Here is a 21,086-nt window from a genome sequence, read left to right on the forward strand (position 1 = left end):
GTCTGTGGTGTTCAAACAAGCAGCCATCTAATCGAGGGATCAGCTAAATCCACGTGGAAGAAGCCCATCAGACTACGTAATCTAACTGTAAATAATAAAATCCAAATTAAAGCAAGGAATGGCATAAAAGCTTAATTTGTGAATACCCAATTTACATAAGACTATGGATGACAGTCAAATCCTAAATCTGTTTTCAGGGTCCCCACCTGGAGTAAGCCTCGGTGAACCCCCTCTGATCATAGTCTAGGGCAGGGGTTCCCAACCCTCCTCAGGCTGAGACCCTTTCATACAGTTCCACATGTTGTGGTGACCCCTAACCACAAAGTTATTTACTACTTCATCACTGTAATTTTGCTACTGTTATGAATTGTAATATCTCATATGCAGGATGTATTTTCATTGTTACAAATTGAAAATAATTAAAGCAGAGTGATTAATCACAAAAAATATGCAATCATATTATGTGAAATATTTATTTTTGTCTTGAAGCATGGTGTAGCCTGGGTTACAGTCTTCGCACCGGGGACTTGTATGTGGGTGTATCTCCATGTGGATGGACCCACCTGGAGACGGATAGAGGAACGGTATCTCAGTTCCCAAGACCATCAGAAATATGGGGTTTCTGATGGCATTAGGTGACCCCTGTGAAAGGGTCGTTGAGCCCCCACGGGGTCGCGACCCACAGGTTGAGAACTGCTGGTGTAGGTATGTGAATAGCCTTTCTATCATACAGAGAGTATTGTAAAGTTGATTACGGCAGATGTAGGTAGGTTTAATGCAATACCTTATCATTTGATCTCCCTTTTGACCGATTTTAAAGTTATTTCAGGGTTTTTTGTCTTCTTTCATTTCAACTAAAGTTTTCCTATGTTTTGTCCAGCTATTATTGTAGGCTGTGCATTTCTTTGGTTTGCTTCAGGTTTGTGTTTTGTGTGATTTCCGGTGTATGAAATACAGGACAGGTAAATCTAGAGCTACAGTAACTGGATCTTAATATTTATCTAGGGGCCTGGCAGGGGAGGATGGGTTGAAATGGGAAGCTAACAAAAATGAGAATGATAAGAAAATATTCTGAAATTTATTGCGATGATATTTCACAACGCTTATGATTGAACAACTAAATTGTGTCACATATAAAGTAGATGCTAATAAAACTACTTTTAAAAAGAATGAAGCTCAGGACACCATGATTGGATTTTGACTGAGAGCGGACAATACCAGGGAGAACTTTACCCGTGTTTTATTGATTTTGCAGTGATATTTGACGATGAAGATTATAACACATTATAGATAACATTGTGAAGAGTAGGAACTCCAGGCGACTTAATTGTGCTAACGCTGGAACAAAACAAAGGGGCACTTGCTTGTTTAAAATGAGGGTAAGTGTTTGTCAGGACTGTACGGTTTCACTACACCTTTCAATCTACATGCGGAGGAAATAATCCGAGACACTGGGCTAGGTACAGAGCTCAGCATCAGGACTGAAGGCAGGCTCGTTAACCACCTTCAGTATGGAAAAAGCACAATCCCGCTTGCTGAAAGCAGAGGACCAGCAGCATTTGCTGATGAAGGTGGAAGGCAACAGTATGGGTTACACCCCAACATGAATAAAGCAAAAAGTCTCACCTCTGGACCAGTAAGCAACATCATAACAAACAGAGAAAAGATTAACATTGTCCAGGATTTGATTTTACTTGGATTCAAAACTAATGGCCAGAGAAGTAGCAGCAAGAAATCCAATGTGGAATGCAGGAGGCAGCATGGTGAGGCTCAGTGCGTGCGTCATTGCTCAGGAACCGACCAGCTCCACAGCCAGGGAGACTGGGTGCAACTGAGCTGTGGTCCCCACTCTGGCAGCCTAGTAAACAAGGTAAAACAATGTCCCGCATCCTAAAATATCTATCCTAAGGAAGTTTGCTCTCTCAGACTACCAGTCTGATTCTAACGATGTGCTACTCTAGAATTTTATGAGGATGAGACTTTTCTATTGCAAAAGTTAAATTGCCTTTAACTTCATGTCCTCTTCCCAGTATTTTCCTTCCCTTGGTCACTTTGCGCAGACCTCTTCCTTGTGGGACTACATCTGTGATTATATGTGCAAAGGTTTCAAAGAGCTCATGGACAAGTCGATTTAAAGGAGGTGCTTTCATATGGGCTTGACAGAGAATAGATATTTCTATAAATTTTTGTGTTTGCATATGTTACAAATATATTAATGAGCATAGAAAGCATACTGGAGCAAAAGTTATAAAAAAAACTTCTTAGTCATTACCATCATTTTAAGGGGATGAGTGATAGGGGTTGAGGTCCATAATCTTGGGGTACATCAGGTCAATTGATGTAACATACCATATATACTTGAGTATAAGCTGACCCGAAGATCAGCCAAGGAGCCTGTTTACCACAAAAACTACATTAAAAATGTACTGAAAAACTCGACTTATACACGAGTATATCTGGGAGTCCACAAATGTTGTGTTGTTCTGCTTTGGTGAAGAGTGGCTGGGGTCTTAAAAGCGGTGAGCAACCAACTAGGTACATCTCTCAGGCCATCCCTATCAGAGCAAAGAATAAGGAAACAAACCAAAGACACAATGAAACAATAGTCTAAAAGACTAAAGGATTACAGGAACCTCCACCTCCATGACTCTGAACTACCACAACTAACCACTCTGAACAGGCACCTTCTAATATCTTCCACAGAGAATGGGAAAATCGTGGAACAAAACTCAAAATAATTAAAACAAACAAACAAACACTCAGTCTCATTGGTCTCATACAGACGGGTGGAACTCCATGGACTATGGCCCATATCAATATTCAGGCCTAGACTGTAACCTAACCAGTGACTCACCTTATGGTCAGTCACATAGTAGGTAGATTTACCAATGGACCCATATGAGCTGCACCCATTCTCCATGGAACAATCCTCCACGTGAGCTCAACAGGGCATCCTTAGGCCACACATAGAGCTCCGGAGGCAGAAAAGAGCAGGAAGGAAACATGAATGGCGATGGAATCCTCAGGAAGGAAGGACAGGGAGGGCTGGGGTGTTGTGGAGATTGCAATTAAAAGGAAGAGAAGGAGACGGATTGCTTTAACAAGCACAGCTGAGTCTCCAAACCCAAGTCAGGCCCTGTCACTTCTCTGCTCCAATGCCTACATTTAAAATAAAATGCAAACTCTTTACTGTGTCTCATGCAGCCTGGCATGACCTATCCCATCTCTCAAACATCATCTTTGTAAATTCCAGTCATGCTGACTTCTTGCAGTTCTTGGACACAAAGCATCAAAGACCTCCTTGGAGACAGCTCAATTGATTGCTCGAAAATAATGTGCTGGTTCTTCTAATTCCTCCCACATTGTTTTTCTTTAGCACACTATCACCACTTGCCAAATCCATGTTCATTAACATGTTTGTTTATTGTTATTCCCCCTTCTAGACAATAACTTCTCTGAAGTTAGAGACATTGTCTATTATGTTAGGCCGAGATCAGGGTTTGCCCATTATTTGGCAGGCCACCAATGTTTATTAAATGAAATGTAATGGTGTCTGTTGTTTCTCTCCTCATTAAGACGACTATTCATTTGAACATTAAGCAAACATACAATGAATCTGACATCCATAGACATATAGAAATAGGTAAAGATTGTTTCCTTTTAGAAACAAAATGTTCAATTTATCAGTGTGTGTTTATTTTTTCAGAAATCCTAAATATGATGAAGCTTAAAGAGTATATGCAGACTACTACAGTCACCTCTTAACTTATGTCCAACTTTAATTCTTGCTACTCCACCATATAATGTTCCTAGAACAAGAAAAGTAACCTTATTTTCATAAAATTAGGGTCAGCATGCATTCTTTTTTGACAACTTTCAATGCAGCCATCACATTTATAACAAAAATCCAAGGTCTTTATTATGACCTTCTAGGAGCCCTACTGGTAGAGTGGTTACACCCTGGGCAGCTAACCACTAGGTCAACAGTTCAAAACCACCAACTGATCTTCAGAAGGAAGACGAGACTTTCTGCTCCTGTAAAGAGTGAACGTCTTGGAAACTCACAGGGCAGTTCTACTCGGTCCTATGTGGCCACGATGAGTCAGCATCCACTCCTTGGCAGGCAGTGAGTTTAGAGTGAGGACAGATCCAGGATCACTGGTGGTGTATTGGTTACACATAGGCATGCTAACCACAGGGTCAGCAGTTTGAAACCACCAGCTTCTTGAAGGGAGAATGACGGAGCTTTCTACTTTGTAGGAGCATTACAATCTTGAAATATGATACTTCATTTTTATGCTTTTTTAACATCTTTGAATACAGATATTTCCAAAGCCATTCTTACTTTTTTTTATTACACTGATATTTTAAAAGAATGATTCTCTGATTTAAAAAAATATAATACATCCCAGTTCATGTTTGTTTAATATTTCTTGTGATAGGATTGACATTTGGGAGCCTTAGATATAATACTTTAATAGAAAAGACTACGGGGCATCTTAGCCATTTGTCTTTCTCTGGTGGTGGTGCTTTTTGCTGTTAGGTCTTCCTGTTCACCAATTTCTTCATTTTACAGGTACTGCTTTTCCCTAACATGTAATAGCAATCTTTAGGACACACCTTTGTTGTTGTTAGGTGCCAGCAAGTCATTTCCGACTCATAACAACCCAATACCCAGCAGAACGAACCGTGGGCTGGTCCAGCTCCATGGTTCTGCACCTCACCATGGTTCTTACGTTTGAACCCCTTATGTTGTAGCTTCTGTGTCCATACATCTTGTCCAGGGCCTTCCTCGTTGTTGCTGCCCCTCTACCAAGAATGACGTTCTTCTGCAAGGACTAGTTTCTCCTGACAGCGTGTCCCAACTATGTAAGATGAAGGCTTGCCATTCTTGTCCTTGAGGAGTACTCCGGATGCACTCCTTCCAAGACAGACAGGCGTGCACTTTAAGTAGTCCGTAGTATTTTCATTGTTCCTCGGCTGCACCACAGTTCAAAGGTATCCATTCGTCTTTGGTCTTCCTTATTAGATGTCTGACTTATTCATGCCTTTGAGGCCATTGAAAGGATCATGGCTTGGGCAAGGCACACCTTAGTCTTCAAAGTCACATTCTTGATTTCCAACTCTTCAAAGAACGCTCATGCGGCGGATTTCCCTAGTGTGATCCATCCCTTGATCCCCTGACTGTTGCTTCCACAAACATTGATTGTGGATCCAAGCAAGACAACATCCTTGGCAACTTTAACCCTTTCTCCATTTATCATGACGTTACCTAATGGTCCTGTTGGAGGATTTTTGCTTCCGCTACATTGTAGTGCAATCCATACTGAGAGCTGCTATCCTCGAGTCCAAGTTCTTCAAGAACTCCTCATTTTCAGCAAGCAGGGTTTTTCATTTGCATACTACAGGTTGTTAACAAACCTTCCATCCTGATGCCACATTCTTCTTCATATAAGCCAATTATATGAACACAGCTCATATAATTCAGTATGCAGACTGAATAAGTATAGTGAATGGACATAACCCTCCTGCGCACCTTTACTGATTTGCAGTCATGCAGTATTCCCTGTTGTGTCCACACAAATGCCTCTTGATCTATGTACATGTCCCCATGAGCACAATAAAGTGTTCTGGAATTCCCATTCCTCTCAAGGCTACTCATAGTTTGTTATTGTCCACAAAGTCAATTGCCTTAGCATAGTCAATAAAAGACAAGTACAAATCTTTCTGGTTTTCTCTATTTCCACCAAGATCCATCTGACACCAGGAATGATATCCCTGGTTTCATATCCTCTTCTGAATTCAGCCTGAATTGCTGGCAGTTCCTTGGGAATGTACTGCTGCCACTATTGTTTGATAATTTTATTTGCATGTTATATCAATGTTATTGAACTATAATTTTCACAATTTTAAAACCATTCAAATATCCTGCTCCTCATCAATTTTCTTCAACTATGCTTAACTCCAATTGAAGACTTTTGCCTGAAAAAGTATGTACTGTTAGCCATAAAATTATGATTTTGCTTTACTCCCTACATATTCTTCACTTGCCACACAAGATCCTAACATAATGGAGCAATCTTTCTGCAATCACATGCAGATACATGTGTGTGTATCTATTTATTATTGGTATGGGCTCTTGGGTTTCTTTTTTTAATGCTCATAATTCAATACTGTTTGTCAATTCATTTGTTACTCAAATTATTCCAGATTTCCCAATTGAATTATCTTCAAGCTGGATTCTCTGTTTTCATAACATTCCAATAATGTCATTATTATTGTTTTAGTCTTTCTGTACTCCCTGCCATTACATAATGTCCCATGTTAATCTACTGCTCACCCTGCTATCATAAACTCAGCCATTTCTCACAGGAAGCCCTGATTCTTTTTATAGGGGAATAGTTAGACCACAATCTGGATATTACATATACACATTGCTACAGAAATTTAATAAATATGTACAATTATATATACATATACATATATACTTACAACATACATATGCATATGTACAAACATACACATACCTATACATATATACAGGTTTTGGAAATCCCATATCTTCAAGGTTCTTCTCATTCCCCATATTTTACTTGTGTATCTCTTCCAACATTTTGGGTTACCTCACAACCAACAGCCTAAACATATTTCATTATTTTCGCAATCCTGTAGTACACTTAGTAGATTGCAGATTGCTTCTCTTCTTTCATTGCAATAAACATGCCTACTAAAAACAAAATCTAAATTCACTTCCATCAAGTCCATGCGGATCCACCGTGATAGCGCAGGGTAGAATTCATTCCCTGTGGGGTTCCAAGACTGTTAACTCTTTGAGGAGTAGAAAGCCTGTCTTTCTCCCACTGAACAGATGGTGGTTTCTGCTTGCTTACTTTTCAGATCCCAGCCCAACATGCAACCACCATGCCACCTGGGTTTCTCACCTACAGAAAGGAGATCAGAATGTGCTTGCAATTTTCTTGCCCTTATCCACTCTGCTCAAGCCCAGGGATAAATAGTCCAATTAAATGTAATAATTTAATCAAATTAAAATTTAGATGAATTCTCCACTTCCACTAAGATAATGTAAAATACTTGGTTATACTGGTTCATTTGTTTCCATGTGCCTAAATATGAGGAACTGCCTCATACTTACTGAATTTTACTTTCTGAATATGAAGAACTTCTATACAATGCTTTCAGAAACTTCACATTTCAAGTAAAAGTATACTCAGTGAAATATTGTTCCTTCTTGGTATTTCCTTATTCCATTTCCCCCACACTTTGTAAATAATAATAAAGGCATCATTTGTTGGTTCATTCTTCCTGTTTGTATGTTTATTTCTTTGTTTATTGGTGATGTGTGTTTATGAGTTGGGCGTCAACTGCATGGCAGTGAGTTTGGGTTTTTGTTTATATATTTGCTTTGAATTTTTTATTGTCAATGAGGTGTGTGTGTGGTGGGGGATTATATTTCAGGCCATCAACTCTGTATTGAACAGTTCAAACTTACTCATCAATAACCCCAATACCCCCAGTATCGTACTCCACCCCTTCCTAAGTTTTCTTTTCCTTCTTGTCGATTTCTACCCTCCCTTTATCCTAGTCAACATTTGTCAAACTTCGAATCCTTTGCTTCATCTTCTCTTCCTTATGCCCCCCCACCCTCTTTGGTAACCTCCTCCAAGGTCTGATCTTTGATGCATGACTTTGTCTTGGTCTTTATCCTTGTAGTAGGCATCTCATAGAATATTTATTCTTTTTTTACTGACTACCTTCACTCAGTGTAATGTTCTCTAGGTCCATCCATGTCATGGAGTGCTTCATGCCATCCTGTTTTGTATCTGCACCAAAATTTCTTTACTCATTCTTCTACTGATAGGTATTTGAGCTGTTTTCACCAGTGCCTTGATGAACATGAGATTGCATCTGTCTTCATGTTGTGGTTCTTACTTCTGTAAGGGACAGATCCAGCAGAGGTATTGCTGTGTATGTTTAAATAATCTGTTTTTATTACTTTTCTTTCTTTCTTTTTTCCATGTGCTCTTTTACTCTTTGATTTGTACTTTGAGGAACCCTGGTGGTATAGTGCTTACCTGTTGGTTTGCTAACCACAAGGTCAGCAGTTTGAAACCACCAGCCACTCCTCGGGAGAAAGTCGGAACCTTCTACTCCTATAAGGATTTACAGTCTCAGAACCCACAGGGGCAGGTCTCCCTTGTCATACAGGGTTATTATGAGTTGGAATCAACTAGATGGCAGTGAGCGATTTGTACTTTATAATGCCAACTAGAAATTATTTCATATAAACTCATAAAGATCACCTTAATTTATATTTTACAGCTACATAGCATTATTTTGGATGTTTGTGTTTTGATTAATTGAAACAATGTTTGTGTTTGGTTAGGTGGTTTCTAATATTTTGCAATCATCACTGAATTATATTTTTGAATTGCTTCAGTAAGTCCTATTGTTAGTCAATATCTTTAGGGTAAAATCCCAATATGTATGTAAATGTTAGGTGTTGGCAAATTCCACTCTATAGAAATTGTGGCATTTTGCCCTCCCCCCAGCAATTTATGGAAATATCAGTTTTTCAACATCATCACTGAAAGAGTCCATGGTCAAATTCTAAATGTCTACCCTCAAATGCATGAGAAATCAGATTCCAATGTGATTTAGTTTGCATCTCACTTATTCCAACAGAGCAGGGCATCTCTATGCAGGGTTCTTTTTATAGATTTCTTTGGTGAATTCTTTAAGTCATCTGACCATTTTTCCATAGGGTTATTCTTATTTTCTTGTTTTATAAATTCTTCAAATTGTAAGGGTGTTCCTAACTGAACCGCATCTGATCTGTTCCTGTGGAGTTCGTGCTGACTCATGGAGACACCATGTATCATGGAGTAGCACCACTCCATGAGGGTGCATGGCTGGAATCTTTACAGAAGCAGATCCATGGGCATTTCTTCCACAGTACTGCGGCGTAGGTTCAAACTGCCAACTTTTTGTTAGTAGTGGAGCATATACCGTCTTCAGCACCAAGGGACCTTAAAGGACATTAGATCTTTCTAGAACCTACTCAATGGAACTATGCCATAGAGAAGAAAGGAGGAGCTAGCGAGCTGCTTTTTGTGTCTATTCCAAGCCCCACAAAATCCTGTAGGGTGGTTGTGCTATGTGGTGCATGAGGTCACCATGAATTAGAATTGGTTCAATGGCAAGAGGTACCTTTTTGTCTTGTTTTTGTTTGTTTGCCAACAACATATAATAATGTACCTGCTTAGCGAAAACAGTTTAACTTGCTCAACTACTTACCATAAAGATTAGAAGCTCAAATCCATGGAAAGGCATATTGAGACAAATCCTAGCAATCTACTTCCAAAATGTCACCCATTGAAGATCCTGTGGCATAGCATTCTTCTCAAACTTGAAGCTGTCGTGAGTTGAAAAGAACTCAACAGAAACCGGTTTGGTTTGGTTTCTCGTTTAAGAGTAAAAATAATTTTTCTGAATTTGTCATTTAGCTTGAAATTTCCTACGGTGTTTGGGGATTACTTTTTGGGTCATTCTTGCTGTACATTTTGTCATCCTTCATCATTATTTATTGCATCTACATTTTTGAAAAAACACAAAAATGGAAATTTATTTCTGGTCTCTATCAATGGCTATATAGTTTAATTTTACTGCCCTATTTCTGGTATATTTGTAGTGTATCCTTGTACACAGTGTAAGAAATGGAGATAATTTTATCTTTTCTCAAATGGCTATCTAGGTGTCTCAATACACTTATTACTCAAAAGAAATAGCTAACAGACTCTGTCCCAGTGATTTGAGAACCACTGTTATCACACTGAATTTCTCTCTACATCAGAGATATTTCTGGGGTTTTATTCTATTCCCTTGGTATTCTATCTATTCAATTTTTTTTTAATTACAGGTGCTTGGTATTATGTTCTATTGTGAGATAAGACTGATCCATTGCTATCAATTCTGACACATAACAACCTTAAATAGCAAACCCTACATGCTTGAAGACTATAAATCTTCACAGGAGCAGATAGCTTCACCTTCTCCTGCTGGGGCAGGAGGGTTTGAACTGCTGACCTTGACGTTGAGGTTAGCAATCCAACACTTACTAACAGTACCACCAGAGCCTCTGTTGAGGGCCTTCATAACTCTTTTCCTTTTTTTATGTATAAGAAAGAGTTTTATATAACAAGTAATTTTACATTAAGCAAACATCTCAGACCAGTCCAGATCAAGTCCCTAAGTCTGATGTTCAGAGTTTTTCTAGCTAGTGCTCTGTCTTTGCTGTTTACATGTACTTTAGCAGCAATTTATTTAGCTCTGTAATGGAAAAAAAAGTATTGGAATATTTATTGAGCTATCACTACAATTTTAAATTAACTAATGGAGAACTAACATCTTAATATTGAGACATCCAATCTTACAAAAAGAAATGCCTTTCATTATTTCAAAACTACTTTTACTTTTCAATACTTCTTTATAGTTTTCTTCAATTAGTCTTTCAATGCTTCATCAAAGACATAGCTTATATGTTCTTTTGTTGCTGTTACAACTACAAATGGGTCTTTCTTAGCCATTAAAAATATGATATTTTGAGTTTGAAATGCTTTTCCCCCACCCAGTTTCTCCAGAACTCACTACAGGAAGCTGTAGTTTGTAACAATATCATTACAAAGTTTAATTTAAAATAATGTAAATGTGTGTTTTCTCCTGGCCTTTATGTCTGCAAAATGTTCTCATCTGCATTTCTTTGCTGCTCAATTTCCATTTGCAATTTTCTAAAATACACAGTTTCTTGGAGGCTATATTAAATCATTTAAAATGCAAATAATTATCTTAATAATTTAATAGATTATCTTTCCAGTAAAGCCTGCATCACTTGTCTCTAAATTTCAGCTCACCGTCCCAGGCACTTTCTGCTGCCTTGTGAATGAGAGCCAAAATGAAATACTCATCACACCAAGAGTTAGATTCATTCAGGGAAGGCATTTCTTCCCTTTTCATCATATGCAAAGTTTTACAGAAACCCTGGTTTCTGATGTTGTATTTATGATTTACTCCAGAGATTGATATAGTTCGGTGTCAGATTACCCTACAACCTATTCATGCTAAGTAAGCATGAATTTACTTAGTGAACAGTTTCACGTTTTTTCCAGCCCACCATAGATTGTGCATCGAGGTCTGTCTGCCTACTGTCTCCTGACCCAATAGCATTTTCCTACAGAACCAAGCCTCTTTGCAGTCCATGACAGGGAAGGAGCATCCCTTTAGCAAGGTAAGCACATCCTTACATATGCTTGCTTACTAATCTGTAAAGAATAGTTTCCTATTAGTAAATAAACCCTACAAGATTACTAATCCACAGATTAGTAAATAAGTACAAGTAAACCCATGTTTACCTTTACTGCTAGGCAATTCACCCCTGAATTCAATGCCCTGAGCAAATTTTGCACATTAATTTGTTTTAATGTGGGTTTTTTTTAATTGCCAAATTTAGGAACCCTGTTGGTGCAACAACTAAGCGCTGGCTGTTTACAGAGAAGTTTGTAGTACAGACACCCAATGGCTCCCAGGGAGACAACCTGGTGGTCAGCTCCAACCACCATTACAGCCGATGGGACAGTGCTGTGCCAGACAGGGTCGCTGGGAGTCGCCGTTGATTCAGCAGCACCGAATAACGTATCCCTATGAGGGTATGCTTTAGCCCTAGAATAATACTAATAGTTCTAGTTCTCCATGTTTTGACTAACTGACATAAATGAGAGTTTAAAATTTGTCTAGTTCAAGATGTTGAAGTGAAAAAGGCCAAAAAAAAAAAAATCAGAAGTAGGACACCTGGGTCTATGTCAGATAACCCCCGAAAACGAGTTATGTGAACTTTACGGAAGCATATTACTTCTTTCAGTCTATTCCTGCATCAGTTAAATAAAGGGGCTGACTTTACTATGTTCCATGTAAAGTATTATTATGATGATTAGGCTGAAATAGCATGTTCACAATCAGCTTAATTCCCTCTTACTTTTGTGACAAAAATATCACATGGAGATATAGGTCTTAATGAACCTGTCATCTTTCTAAGAATGAATTAACTGTCCATGCTTCTGTACGTTAAGACTGAATGACTCATGTGCTCTGCCCACCAACAGTCCCCCTCCATGTTTTCGAGCCTCACCCTTACACACACACACACACACACACACACACACACACACACACATGCGCGCGCACACTAAACTTGACTTCCTTTGATCAACACAAGAGAATCAACCTAATGTGTTTCAGTTACCACTCAGGAAATATGCTTTCCTCAGGTGAAGTATTCTAAAGAGCCCTAAGGGGTATTGCGCATCATACATGTAGGGCTGCAAGGTCAGCAGTTCAACTCCATCAAACACTCTGCAGGAGAGAGATGCAGCTTTCTGCTCCCATAAAGATTTACAGCCTCAGAAATCTAAAAGGGGCAGTTTAACTATAGGCTCATTATGGTCGGAACCAACTTGAGAGCAGCAGATATGTTACTCCAAAAAGAAATTCAAATCCTCATCGTTAAATAAGGGTCAATATTGATTAAAGTAATGGTATATAAATCATGTACTTATTGATACACTGCTTTTGGTCACAAATGCATTTTTCCAAAAGGTTTTTCATTGATCAACCTTGTTATTAATAAAGAGCCAGTGTGAACCTCAAAAATGTGAGTGTCCCTAGTTACTGTAGCAGTCCATAAATTTTATAGCATATAAGCCAGGTCATGGTTGGTGTGGGCAAAACTAAATAATATTCAGCCTTTCCCAAAACCCAGTGCCCTGTGACAGGAAAGAAGCATCTCTGATCACTGTCTGATCTTATTTCAGAGCACCAGGCACGGCAGATTACCGGAGAGATAGTTTATTTTTTTCCCATAAGCCCCATTGCCAGAATTTAAAACTCAAATTAAATTATTAGACCAGCACAGCAAAATCCTGTAGCTGCATATTTTGAAAGGAAAAACAACAGAAGTCTTGTTTTAAGAGCAACGAGGGCAGGTTTCTCAAGCCTGTTGTTGTTTTTGTCAGGTGCTTTCCAGTCCATGCTGACTCACAGCATCTCTTCCTGCTATGGAACACCGGCCTGCCCTCTGTGAGGCTGTCCTGGCCATCGTTCCTGGGTTTGAGCCCATTGCAGCAGCCATTATATCTGCCTACCTCACCGAGGGTCTCCTCGTTTTTTCCCGGACCCTGTACTTTACCAAGCATGACGTCCTTCTCTAGAGACTGGTCCCTCCTGATAACATGCCCGTGGTCCATGAGATGAATTCTTGCCATGCTGGATCCGCAGAAGGATTCTCATTGTATGTTTTCCAAGACAGATTTGTTTGTTCTTCTAGCAGTCCAGCACACATATGACATGCTTAATCAACACCAAAATTCAAAAGCTTCATTTCTTTTGAGTCTTTCTTGGTCACTGGGTTGTTGTTTTTTTGCAGGGATGTGAGGTTACTGGAAATACCAAAGCCTGGGTCAGGACTACCATAAGTCCTGACGACAACACCTGAAAGAGTTGCAACAGATGTGCCCAATACAGTACATTTCTTGATCTCTTGACTGTCTGTGTTGATTATGAGCATGGATGGCCACTGATTGTAGATCCAAGTGACATGAAATACATGCTAACTTCAATGCATTCTTAATTTATCATGACGTTGTTTATCAGTCTTGTTCTTGGGATTTTTGCTTTGTGTGTAATCTTTGACTTTTGTCAATAAACATTTCGAGTCTTCTTTGATCTCAGCAAGATGATGTCACCTGTATATCAGAGGCTTCCTCATGTCCCCAGTCCTGATGCCACCCTCTTCCTGTAGTCCAGTCTCTCAGATTATTTGCTCAGCCTAGAGGTTGTGAATGAAGAGTAGTGTGATATTCACTTTTGCTGATCTTAAACCACATCGTATCATCTTGTTCTGTTCACACTACCGACTCTTAATCTATGTAATGCTCCTGCAGGAGCCTAGCAAGTAAGTGTTGTGTAATTCTCATTTTTCACAACGCTATGTAGAATGTGTTATTGTCCACAGTCAAATGCCTTTGCACAGTTACTGAAACACAGGTAAACATCGAAGTTCCATCTGACGTAAGCAATTATATCTCTGTTTCTTGTTCTCTTCTGCATAGGACCTGAATTTCTTCTAACACAGATTAAATATGACTTTGCGTGTATCCCCAATTTGAAATACATAATTATATCAGGGTACAATTAAAGCCCCAAGACTATGTTTAATGAAGCTTTCACCTTTTTCCCTTGGGCTGTGAGAAAATACATCTAAATGCAACGGTATATAAAACAAAAGGTGTCATAACACTAATGCTTTGTCATAGGCCTTTGCAGCATGGAGCTGAGTAATATACTTATGATGCCTTTTTATTTTTTGGGAAAAATAGCTATGTGTCAAATAATTAGATAGACACTGAAAAAAAGACCCTCCGCCTAACTGCTAGTATCTGGATATATAGCATACTGCCTACAAAATATGCACATCTACAAAAATTGCTTAGTCCCTTTTGAGGAATTGAGTATTGTGTGTGTAGGAATACATTCCGGTACAGGGAATTGCAGTTTGGATTTTCATCCCAGCCCACTGTAGCATAAATGCTACCAGGAATTATGTCTGGAGCTGCAAATGTATCGTAGGTCAAGCTAAGATTTCTAGTTTGGGTTGGTTTCATCTCATGTTAGGTTGCATTTGTGTGTGTGTGTGTGTGTGTGTGTGTGTGTGTGTGTGTGTGTGTGTGCCTGCAAAATTCTAAAACAGGGAACTTTCCTGGGAAGGAAAGTGTTTGACTAGGAGAATTTGTCTTTGGCTGTCACAATCTTCAGCTACCATTCAGCTAAATGTTGTGTGGAATAATATGGCCTTAATGCTCCTATCTCCCGTTGACTTGCTCAGACGGGGAGGAGATTAGAGTAGAAAGAGGTGCCGGCATTATCTGTGTGAGTACTCTGGGGTCACACTACACTAACACGGCTGCTCTAGTCAGGGTGACAGAGCCCAGCTGCTGGCTTGCAGGGCGCCGTCCTCAGAAGGTTCCACTTACTACAGGGAAGCGTCTCCGGGGAGCGCACATTCTGACCAGCGTTTCCCCCCACCCCACCTCTGAAAAAGGGGCCGGCTCATCATTATTGTCCTCATTTTTAGGAAGGACGTACATGTGAAACCACTTACCTGTTTAACCCTGTGAACTCAAAGAAAACATGTAATGCCACTTAAAATACCTAAGCACAGGTTCTGCTTTCCCTGAACCACAATAGGGGTGCCCTAATGAACTGTTTATCATGAAGGTAAATACGAAATTTCTTTTTTTGGGGGGGCAGGTAGTGTTCACATATTATTTGCCAACATGCGATTTGGTGTGATTTTATTTTACACGTGATTTACTTTTGTTTTTATTATCCCATGAAAATTTTAATTCTGTGAACTTGTACTTGAATCTTTAAAGAATCATATTTGATTTTATTTGTATTAAGGGAGAAATACTTCCTTTCTTCCTTCCACACACACATTCTCTCTCTTTCGAGGGTTGGAAGAAATGTCCCTGCTCCCCTGGGAGAGCAGGCTCAGAGGCACCCTCTCCACGGTTGGTTTGCTTCCTTGCTTCCAGGGGGTTTAGCCTGTTCGCCCAAAGAATGCTGGAAGCTGGGATGACCAGCTTCATTCACCAGTAGAGGGGGACAGCTTTCCAGAGCACAAGTTGAGCTGAACTAAATTTTTTTTTAAAATACTAGTTGCTGCTGTTACTAATCATCCCCCGAGAATACATTTTTGTTCATTGTTTTGTTTTTCTGTAAAGGTGAAGCAGTAAAGGAAGTCATCCATCTTCTTTGAAGAGAATAAGGAATGAATCAGGAGGTTATCAGTTTCAAAGTAGCCTGGAGTCCATTCTAAAAGGAAACTTCACTGTGCATATTAGACTACCATAATTGAAACAAACTTACATCTTCACAGGCCCATGCATCCCAGGGGTAAGTTGAAAGGAGACTTCGGATTTACATATTGGTTACCTGCTTGGCAAATAGCCTTGCCTTGTTGTTGCCTGAAATATAGCGCTCCTCAGCAGGTAATGCGCCTACACTTCCAGGGGGGAAGGAAAGACTAAGAAAGTATATTTGATGGCCCATTTTGTGTTCATTTATCAACAATTGTAAATATAGCTAAGTGCTTCAGAACACAGGCCTAAGAAAGACCCTGCATGTATAGGGACACTTTTAATTTTCTGAAGTATTTTAATATGTATTATTTCATTTTAAAGTAGAACTGACACAGCCCCAATCTATTAAGGAAATGACCCTTTAAACCCAAGAACGCTCTGGAATTTTTTAAAAACTATACTTAACTATCATTTAGTGAAATAAAGTGTCATGAATAGAATGGCGATATTAAAATAACTATAATCATGATAAAATTTCTCTAGGTAGAAGATTTGCAAAGAGCCATTAAATTATTCTTTTAATATCCAACATGTTTTACATATTTATTTCAATAAGTTTTAAGTTGTCTGCTATTTGTTTTAAGAATAATACTGTCAAGAATTTGTTATGACCACGCTGCTGAGAATTTGGGAGGAACACCATGTGTTATGAGTGGGTCCAAGCCTGCCCATGAATTAATTTTCAATTTTTCAATTAGCAATAATTGTTGCTCAGATAAACCTCACTGGTTGCAATATTTCCAACTGCACAAAGCTAATTTTCAAAGATATATTTTTAGAGTAAACAATTCTCTTTTTAAAAAGATTTGCATTATGCTTTTTAAAAAGCACTGTATATTCTATGCATTTTTCTGAAGCAACGCTATGTTTGGTTATTTGAATTCTAGTCTGTAGCTAGGAAACTGGGGATATCTATTCTGGTTCTTTTCCATCCTCTCGTGATAAAAGAGCATTTTGTGAAAGGCTGGTCAACTATTAACTGTCAAAGTTGTTGTTTCAATTCTGAATAACCGTCCACATGCATATGACTGAGTAGTTGTATATCAAGCAGCGAAAATTGAGAAATTAGAATGCCGAATCCAGTGAGTAAAAATCAATTGCTTCAGCTAGACTACAACTTCCTGGGGAAATATTTTTTCCTCAGGCTTGAGCCAAGTTTGAGATAAAAGCATTATTGTCATCTGAAATGAAATTAGTAGGAAATCTGGTTTGTTTCTTTGATAATTCCAAACTCTTTTTATCATTTTATTAATTATTTTTATATTTTTATTTTTGTAAATTCTTCTTCCTTACAAATTATATATTTAAAAAAACAAATTTATGGGGTACTGTGTAGTCAACATGTAGGGAAGTCCATGCTTTTTTTCAATTTAGAAAAGAAAACCAAAACAATTGATTTTGAATCAATTATTTTCTCATGTAACTTTATCATCATTTAAGAGAGGAAATTATTTCAAAACGTATTGGTATCTAGATTTTAAATATATTTGTGAAATTCTTGTTGACTAACTGGAGAAAATATCTGGTTTTGAAAGAAAAGAGGAAGAGTGGCCTATGTAAGTAAAACACTCATCTCAAGAAAACATATTTATTCTTTATTTCCACATTGTTTGGTAACCATGATTTACTGTCAACATTGGGGTATTTGTAAATCATTAAACTATGTTTATTTGTTATGGTTTTAATTGATAAAATGTCGACAAAAGTGGCCAATAATCATATCCTAGATGCCTCTATAGGGGCTCTAAAAGGATTTAGTATTAAGATTTCTGTAAAACTTCTAAGTTATCTACCGGAAGTTTGTCAGTTACCATTACTATGATTTTTTTTTATTGCACATCCAAGACATCTTGACGTTCTCCACAATCAAAGGGACAGAAGATGAATTATAGACCACAAATGGGTTCTTTGGTGGCACATTACTCAGGTAAAGTGTTTGAAAAGAGCAAAATTTGGAGTATTCTTTTGTTTTGAGTTGATATCAACTCAATGGCAATACGTTTTTTTTTGTTTTACTAAATGATCTAAACTAATTATATACCAATAAATTCAACATCTTACACAATTTTTTCTGGCTCACTTAGGCATCAAATCCTGTATGTATGCAGTAATTGATTTTACTCAGCATTCTAATTTCTCAATATTGTTTCTCGATGCATTGCTGCTCAGTCATATACATGTGAATGGTTATTCAGAAAGACCAATATTTATGTTTTACTGAGCTTAAAAATCTTAGAAAAACAAATAGAAAGAAAATTGCTTGTTCAATTTCATGAATAGATAAGTCCCAAATTGGTAATAAAAGTAAGATCTCAAGTCTCAGCTTCTTCCCATACGTCATTAATTATCCAATCTCTCAATTTATATAATTATAACGAATTTACTTCTACCTATTCTTATATTTGCTATAATTTACTCAAAAGCGTTTATTGAACATCTACCATGGGCCAACCACTGTACAACATACAGAGAACAAAGCAGACAAAACACGTCTACTCTCCTGTAGCTTATATTTTGTGATGGTGGGCAGGAGAAAATAAACAAGATAGATAAGTTAAATACATGATCTGTTAGAAGTGCCAAAGAGAAAACCATGTTACAGGAGCCAAATAAAAATAAGGAGCTTCAGGGTCGCAGAGGAGCTGCAACTTACAATAGGGTGGCAGGCAAGCCCATACCTGTGGGGAGGCACTTGAATCAAGCACCAGAGTAGGTGAGGGATGAGCCCCTGGGGACCCTGGAGAAGCAGAACAGCAGGCGGAGGGAGGGCACCTTCCCTGAGGTGGACATGCAGGGTCTATCTGGACCAAGATGGTCAGAATGACCAGAGTCACAGAATATGAGTAGGAGTTGAGGCAGAAGAAGGAACAGGGGCCGAACCAGGAGCTTTTACTTAGAGTAAGATGGGAATTTATTACAGGGTTAATGCAGAGCAGAGAAATCACAAAATCAGATGTGGGTTTTTATATCTCACCGCCTGTGATTTAGTGAGTACATTATAGCAGCAAGAGCAGAAGTAGTAATACCAATTAGGAAGCGATAGCTGGTGATGGGAGGCGAGACCGTCCAGTGAGGCCGCAGCGGTGCAGGAGGGTTGGCAATAAGTAGTAGGGAACTGGCAGTATTTTGAAAATCTAAACTTATGACAAAGATCACTAGATGCTCCCTCCCCTGATATCTGTTCTCCTCTCTTCCCGTGCATATGCACACCCTACTAAAAGCTGCATTTCCAGGCTTCAGTTGATGTAGCATCTAGCCATATGGTTAGCTCTCAGCAAAGGGGAGGAAGTGGTAGGGATGTGGACCAACTTCTAAAGGTTGCCCTGCCTTTGCATTTCCTCTTTCCTTGCTCTTTCTGGAACTGGTGATGTCTTGAGCATTTTAGAATGTGCTGAGAAAGATATATCTTCCCCACTGCGGTCAAGTCCTAGATGACTACTATTTTCACACGTTCTAAAGTTCACTTTGATCAAGTTATAAAAGCCACTATTTTATGGCACTTTTCTTAGCCTTCAGAGAGCCCTGGTGCTATACTAGTGACAAGTTTGACTGCTAACCACAAAGTCAGCAGTTCAAAATCACCAGCCCATTCTGAGGAAGAAATATTTGGCTTTCTACTCCAATAAAGTTCCAGTCTCTGAAACCCACAGGGCCCATTCTATCCTGTCCTGTCGGGTCTCCATGAGTCAGAACTGACCGGGTGGCAGTGAGTTTTTCTGTTTTTGTTTTCTGGCGTTAGCCTTCACCCTAGGGAATAGAAGCTCATGGGACTTTCTGATAAATCCAATATACATGTGATTGAAAGAGGGGAATAAAGGATGACTCCAAGAAAGTTGGCCCGAACACAGGTAGAGTAAAACCGCCTGCTTAGTGATATGTAAGAGTGTGTACACGAGCCACTGACTTAGGACGATTTGTCATGAAAGACTACTTGTGAAAGAGAACAGTGTGTCTGATAAAAGTAGATGGCCAAGGAAAATGAGAGAAATTCCCAGTGGGCTGGATACACCATACCCACAACTATTGACTTAAACCAACCCAGCAACCATAACCCTCCAAGAACATTTTGTTGTGTTGTACACAACTCCTTCTTGAGTTGGAGTGAACTGAATGGCAACCAGAGTAAAGGACAATCACATGTTTGACAAGAGCACCTTTGGGGCACAGCACATAGGACATGGTACTTGACACCCCTGTTAACGATTATTTCTCATTAACCTACTCGTGCTTAGAACAAATAACGTTCTTTAAATGTACCAACTATTGTACCAAACCAGGAGATATTCTTTTGCTTCAAGAGGTTTTTTTTTTTTTAAAAAATCATAAAATGCGCCAGGTCAAAATGATGTGTCCCATTAGGAATTGCTAGAGAGAAACCCATTCAAATTTAATAGAAGTAACTTTAATACCTAAACTACTTCATATGTACATGTCTTTTTAAATCATTTTATGATGGTCATGCTGGCAAAAGACAAGTCAAATATCATCCTCTTCCTTTATGTACGAGCCACCTGTGCAAGCTCAAATGATCTTATTTTTGTGCAGATTAGAGACTGTTTTTAATTTTTATAATTAAAATTGGTTTTCACTACAACTATTGTGGGTTTTTTCAGCTCTTTATTGTAGAGGGTATTTTTTTCTGGATATTTTCTTCTTTTAAAACCATTTTATTAGGGCTCATACAACTCTTATCACAATCCATACGTACATCAATTGTGTAAAGCGTATTTGTACATTCATTGCCCTCATCATCCTCAAAACATTTGCTTTCCACCTAAACCCCTGGCATCAGTTCCTCATTTCCCCCCTCCCTCCCTGCTCCCCTCTTCCTCATGAACCCTTAATGAGGGTCTTTTAAAGTAAAAATTTACTTGAAATAGCTTCAACCTAATCCAAAGAAATGATATTACTGTTTACTACTTTTTCCATCAGTCTCTTCTACAATCAATCCTGCCCAATTAATAATAAAACCAGGGTTGAACACTAAGTACTACACACAGCAGCTAAGAAACATATGTCTGATGCTTTATAATCATCTTCCTTCCCTATTTCCCAAGTTTCTTTACGTGTATCCTTTCCAGTCTGTCACGGAGGATG

General features: G+C 38.7%; 1 pseudogene; it reads right to left on the reverse strand.

The window, feature by feature from the left end:
- Nucleotides 1–16,560: 16,560 nt before the first annotated feature.
- Nucleotides 16,561–16,745, reverse strand: LOC142455677 (U4 spliceosomal RNA; annotated as a pseudogene).
- Between the last annotated feature and the right edge of the window lie 4,341 nt (nucleotides 16,746–21,086).

Source organism: Tenrec ecaudatus, chromosome 8 (genome assembly GCF_050624435.1).
Source record: "Tenrec ecaudatus isolate mTenEca1 chromosome 8, mTenEca1.hap1, whole genome shotgun sequence".
Lineage (NCBI taxonomy): Eukaryota > Metazoa > Chordata > Mammalia > Afrosoricida > Tenrecidae > Tenrec > Tenrec ecaudatus.